The sequence below is a fragment of the Xyrauchen texanus genome, chromosome 37 (assembly GCF_025860055.1).
Source record: "Xyrauchen texanus isolate HMW12.3.18 chromosome 37, RBS_HiC_50CHRs, whole genome shotgun sequence".
Lineage (NCBI taxonomy): Eukaryota > Metazoa > Chordata > Actinopteri > Cypriniformes > Catostomidae > Xyrauchen > Xyrauchen texanus.
Window position 1 is genome coordinate 38,017,734 of NC_068312.1, and position 7,126 is coordinate 38,024,859.

Below are 7,126 nucleotides of genomic sequence, written 5' to 3' on the forward strand. Positions count from 1 at the left end.
ATGACTTTATTCTCGATATTTAATGAGTTTATTCTCAAGATTGTATTTCGACTTATTTCTCGAAATTTAACGAGTTTAATCTCGCATTATAATGACTTTATTCTCGATATTTAATGAGTTTATTCTCAAGATTGTATTTCGACTTTTTCTCGAAATTTAACGAGTTTAATCTCGCATTATAATGACTTTATTCTCGATATTTAATGAGTTTATTCTCAAGATTGTATTTCGACTTTTTTCTCGAAATTTAACGAGTTTAATCTCGCATTATAATGACTTTAATCTCGATATTTAATGAGTTTATTCTCAAGATTGTATTTCAACTTTTTTCTCGAAATTTAACGAGTTTAATCTCGCATTATAATGACTTTAATCTCGATATTTAATGAGTTTATTCTCAAGATTGTATTTCGACTTATTTCTCGAAATTTAACGAGTTTAATCTCGCATTATAATGACTTCATTCTCGAGATGGTTTTATTTTTTTATTATTGCTTGGCCCTAATCCTCTTCCGTACATGTGCCTTTAACCATTAAACCGACAGATTTATTTTATAAAATTTTTTAGAATGAATTTACTTTTATAATGATCTCCAATCTCGTCGGTTTGTGCGTCTGGACAGATTTAATGCTTCAGTGTTGATGTTTTTATGTATTTGTGAGTGCATTTGTCCCATACGTTGTGCCATACTGTATGTACAGTATGCTGTTGCCTTTTTTCTTTGTAGATCTGAATGGAAGCTTCCTAATACTAAACAATGTGCTTAAAAAATATTTTCATAACATGGTTAAATAAGCTTTAATGTTATTTTGTTTAATGTAAATATAAGTACAGTTGCAGGAATATGTATGTGAATCAAGCTAAATAAATCTGCATAAATTGCTCATGAGATTTTATCTGATGTTTAACGAAGTAAAGTGTCATTTTGTCAAGGTAATATGAGCATATGTTATTTTAATGTACTTCAATGGGTTCATTTCACCCAATGTTTACCCAGCGCTGGGTTGCCAACAGGTTCATCTTTAATCAGGCTATTTTCAGAGTGAGGTATCTTTACAAACGGTGCAGAATGAGTAACATGCCAAAGTTTAGGCATTTGTTCGAATCACTGGCGGAATGAGATTCTTGGTCTTCTTTAAGATGAAAGATTCATCACTGCGATCCACCCTCAGTGTCTCCATCTCCTGTTTAATCACACACACACTGTTGAGAGATTCCTCGTCTCTTTATGCCCGTTACAATAGATCTTTGTCTAATGGATAGAAGGAAACTCTCTCTCTCTTTAAATGTCTCCCTCTGTCTCTCTACCATTAGTGGACAGATATTTTCAGGTCTCTCCAGAGATGTTCGATTGGGTTCAAGTCCGGGGTCTGGCTGGGCCACTCAAGGACATTCCCAGAGTTGTCCCGAAGCCACTCTTGCATTGTCTTGGCTGTGTGCTTTGGGTCATTGTCCTATTGGAAGGTGAAACTTCGGCCAGGTCTGAGGTCCTGAGCGCTCTGGACCAGTTTTCATTAAGGATATCTCTGTATTTTGATGTGTTCAGCTTTTCTTCAACCCTGACCAGTCCCCAAGTCCCTACCACTGAAAAACACCCCCACAGCATGATGCAACCACCACCATGCTTCACCGTTGGGATGGTATTGCGCAGGTGATGAGTGGTGCCTGGTTTCCTCCAGACATGACGCTTGGAATTGGCAAAACAGTTCAATCTTCATTTAATCAGACCAGATAACCTTGTTTCTCACAGTCTGAGAGTCCTTTAGGTGCTTTATTATGTGTCTTGCACTGAGGAGAGGCGTCCGTCTGGCCATTCTACCATAAAGCCCAGATCGGTGGAGGGTTGCAGAGATGGTCGTCCTACTGGAAGTTTCTCCCATCTCCACACATGATCTCTGGAGCTCACCCAGAGTGACCATCGGAGTCTTGGTTACCTCTCTTACCAAGGCCCTTCTCCCCCGATTGCTCAGTTTGGCCAGGCGGTCAGCTCTAGGAAGAGTCCTGGTTGTCCAAATTTCCATTTAATAATTATGGACTCCAATGTGCTCCTGGGAACCTTCAATGCAGCCAATTTTTCTTTTTTTGTATCCTTCCCCAGATCGGTGACTTGACACAATCCTGTCTCTGATCTCTGCAGGCAGTTCCTTTGACATCATGGCTTGATATTTGCTCTGATTTTCAGCTGTAGGATCTTATATAGACAGGTGCGTGTGCCTTTCCAAACCACGTCAAATTTAATTTGCCACAGGTGGACTCCAATCAAAGTGTAGAAACATCTCAAAGATGATCCAGAGAAATGGGATGCACTGAGGTCAATTTCGAATGTTGTAGCAAAGGGTCTGAATAATTATGACAATGTGATATTTCAGTTCTCTTTTTAATACATTTGCAAAGTTATCAAAAATATGTTTTTTGCTTTGTCGTTATGGGGTATGTAATGTAGATTGATGTGGAATTTTTTGGGTGGAAAATAGTTTTTTCTTTTTTAGCATTTTAGCATATGGCTGCAACATAACACAATTTGAAAAAATTAAGGGGTCTGAATACTTAATGCACTGTATGTCTGACAGAAACCCAATGGCCTAAGAGTACCAAAAATACCATGTTTTATTTTTCTTGCATTTGTAGTACAGAAAAGTGGGTTTTCAATAGACCTTATTCACACTAGCGCCATCTTTAATTTTTAAAGGGAATGAAATCGAGGCTGTGAGAGATATACAGTCTCTTCAATGGCATGCACAGTATACAGCTCGTAGATCACATTAAATGTTTTGTCTGCAGAACAATCCAAAAACACTTTAAACTGCACTACAGCCCATTGATGAAATCGTAACTCTATCACTCACAGCCTTGTTGTCATTTGCGTAAAAATCAAAGATGGCGCTGCTGTGAATAAAGTCTTATGGAATCCGCTCGCACCCATTGGCTAAAACGTTAGGTGACGTCAGCTAGAAAGGAAAAATGTTTAAGAGGTGGCGCAAATTTACAGTTTTAATTTTTATGAAACATTATGAAGTATGATGCCAACTGACACATATTAGTCAGGATATCCCGTACGGGACACTTGTTCGGTATTTCAGCGGCGAGATGGTTGAGGATGTTGGAAGGTGAAAAGTTGCCAATATTATTAAGACAAATGTTTGAAATTAGAAACGTGTCTTAAGAGAGTAAATAGGGTGGCGAAACTTTTTGAACTGAGGGAATCGTATCCCGAATTCAAGTGCCAAAATGCTTAATTATAGGGCACATTGCATTCTCAATGGTGCCACTCTTTTTCTATGGTGACTTTTCTCTGTCAAATCAACAACCGTCATGGCGGAGCAACAGTTTAAAGAGGATATTCCTCAGCAATCAGCAAGTAAGTAAAATCAATATATTTACAGCAACTTTATAACACTTACAGTTAATTGCACAGGCGTTTGAAGGTAACTTCGTGTATGAAAATGCAATTAAAGCTGCATACACACGGTGTACACACTGCCAGCGACATCGCGCGCGACAGCGACTCCATACCATTCATTTTCAATGAGAGCACAGAGCGACTTCCGGCGACACGAGCTGTTGCGACCGTTGGCGACTAGATGTGGGCGTGTCCAGCGACGCGACAAAGTTGAGACGAGTTCAACTTTATTCAAATGAAGAGCGACTAACGGAAGCGACAGCCAATAGGAGAGACGACGGGAGAGCTCACGTGATCCTTCTCTCTCTCTCAGCTCCTGCAGTAACGGAAAAATGGATGAAAGGCCAATTCTTGCTCTTAGCAATTTTCCAGTGCTCTATGATATGTCTCTTCCCACGTACAACAACGACATTTTTAAGAAAAATACTGTGGAAAGGTTTATCTGAGATCGCGGGGATTCCAAGTAGGTTTAAATAATCAAATAGTCTGTAAAATTAACTATTAAATGATTTGTTTTGAAGATGTGTCACATGTATGACAGCAAACAAAACCATATAAATGATCAGATATTTTGAATAAACGTACCATATTAATAACCTACTAATATTTTTACAATTATATTAATTGTATTAATATTGATTGTAAATAAACAGTGCTGTTACACAATGTACTGTATACTTATGTATATACTGTATATTAGTACTATAATATTATAAATGTTACTAGGCAACCAGTAGTGGGAACGCCCACTAGCGACTTCACCACCAGCCACTGGCGACCTACAGCGACAAAATCGCTGGCAGTGTGTACGCAGCTTATGGCATTACTAAAGTATACTTCGTTGTTGGCGCGTACGCCTACCAAAACATCAGCACAGTCCGCGCGAAATGTCCACATCCCTCTCAGTTTCTTGTCACATGTGGACAGTCCTCGCCTATGTGGATCGTTGGCGCATGCGCCTACCTTTGACTATACTATAAGAGTATCAGGAAGTAATCGCAGTGCGCATGCGTCGCGCACATTCTTATTTTCTCGCGGTCAAATGAGTGTTTGACAGTGTGTGAGACCATCCAAAAAGCGATCCTGGAAGCATGTTGAACCAGACCATGAGTTGGCAATATGATGGCCAAACGCTCGCATCCTTGTTCATGTACTTGCATAGGGCATATTTAGGTGTTGTGCCAAAATCGGCCCCCCCCCCCCCATCCCCATCCCTATCCCTAAAGCTTACCCCTAACTATGACCATACTAGGAGTCAGAATTCAGCACGACATGTTTTTCCTCCGCCATAAAAATGCCTGTTGTGGTGACTTTCTATCGGGCTTCATTTATCTTGTAAACCCTGTGAATGTCTGTCGGACCGCTGAGCAGCTGTGCAGTCTCTGATCAATGGCCGCATCTGTGAGAACCTTTCACAGGTCCAGAGGAGACAGCAGAGATGTAGCTGTCTTTTGTGTCTCAGAGAATACTGCCAATAGCTGCTGACGGGTTATCAGAGAGGCACAGCAGATGTTTTATGGCGCTGTCGTGAAATGGCTGGATGAGCAGCACTGTTGAGAAAGAGGGCCGGGACGACACATACACGAGCTCTCGGGCGCGAGTAATCGCATTCATGTTTCAGACACAGAGAGACAGAGTGTCTGCTGTACCTCTGAATGTCTGTCAATAAACTCATCAGTACTACTGGTGCTTTAAGTTGACTTTAGTTGCCATCAGACTGGTCTGACTCGGGTTGTTATGCCTGATCTAACTGATCGAATTTGCGTTTTTCCAAATCCCCAAAATCCCACTATTGAAACTCCCAACTTTAAAAAAATAACTAATGTAAACAAACCAACATTGCTCTCTATCTATCTGTCTGTCTATCTTAGCTGTACGTATGTCTTTGTGTTGATTGAGTGGTCGTCTGCACTTCAACCAACGTTGTGTGTAATCTGATAACAAAGTAATGAATTACTGTAATCTAATTACATTTTAGTACAAACGTTTTTGTACAACATTATATTGCAAACGTTTGTTTTTCTCCCCAATATGTAACGCCCAATTCCCAATGCGCTCCAAGTCCTCGTGGTGGCGTAGTGACTCGCCTCAATCCGGGTGGCGAAGGACGAATCTCAGACCGTCAATCCGGTCATCTTATCACGTGACTCGTTGAGCCCGTTACCATGGAGATGTAGCGCATGTGGAGGCTTCATGCTATTCTCCGTGGCATCCATGCACAACTCACCACACGCCCCACCGAGCAAGAACCACATTATAGCGACCACGAGGAGGTTACCCCATGTGACTCTACCCTCCCTAGCAACCGGGCCAATTTGGTTGCTAAGGAGACCTGACTGGAGTCACTCAGCACGCCCTTGATTCAAACTCACGACTCCAGGTGTGATAGTCAGCGTCAATGCTTGCTGAGATACCCAGACCCTCCCTAGCAACCGGGCCAATTTGGTTGCTAAGGAGACCTGTCTGGAGTCACTCAGCACGCCCTGGATTCAAACTCGCGACTCCAGGTGTGATAGTCAGCGTCAATACTCGCTGAGATACCCAGACCCCCACAGTTAATGACTTTTAATTAATTTAAAAGCATATAGTTACACATGTTTCTATACGCTACTTTATTACACCCCCCCCCCCATTATTTCCACCATAATCAATGGAAATATGGAAATACTTCACACTGTCCCCCGTGTTCAAGCAAATCTACGCCCTTGGTGAAAAGTGTTTTTAAAAAGTAGCTCAAAAGTAATAATTAACGTGATTACTTTATCAAGAGAGTAATTAATAAAGTGAGTCAATTGTAGTGAATTACTGTTTTTGAGTTACATATGCAACACTGACCTCAACAAACTCCTCGCATGTCTTATACTTGCCGAATAACGTTATAAAGACTTTGTTAATTACAGTAATAAAGTTGTGATTTTTGCTCAATTTGTCACTTTGTTACTTTCATTGTCAACTCTGTTTATTATTGTACACTTTTAATTCTAAATCATAATGTATTCTGGCAAAATAGATTTTATTATTTTACTGTTATTTGTAACTTTTTGTTGTGGACACTATTTGCACTGTTATTTGAATATTTTGGCGCTTGTTCAGAGTTTAAAATGCAAACTCTTTTGCAATAGAAATGTTGGTCTGTTTTGTATTAAGTGTTCTAGCACAAGAAGTCTTTCCATTATGTTTGTTGTGAGTGTAAAAGTCAGACAGACTGACTCCACTGATGTTGTATGCTCATATCAGTTAGATGTCATCTCTGGTGAGATTATGAAATACCCCAAACAAAGTCATGTAATTATCATGCAACACTGAGGTGGAGAAACGTGTGTTGCGCAAACAGATGTTCTTTGCATAATAACAGAGTGCTGATCTGTGGTCAGATGAGTGTGTGGCGCGGTGTTTTCTAATGAGTACATCAGCACCGCATATTGTGAATGTTTGTGCATTTGGGTAATTTGGAACAGTTATGTAATGTGGGACACATTTGTGATTTTGGGCAAAATTGCTATAAAATGCAAAAAAATCAAAAGTGTAAAAAAAACGTCTAATAATGTTTACTCTAAATGTAGCAAAATTAAAATGATTTTTATTTGAACATTTATTTTAACATTTAACTAAATAATGTGAATGGTTTTTTTTATTAATTAAATCTCTTTATTTAAGGTAGGCAACATATTTAGGATTTACACGTACAACAGTTACATTTAGATTAGATTTAGATTTGAATTGCA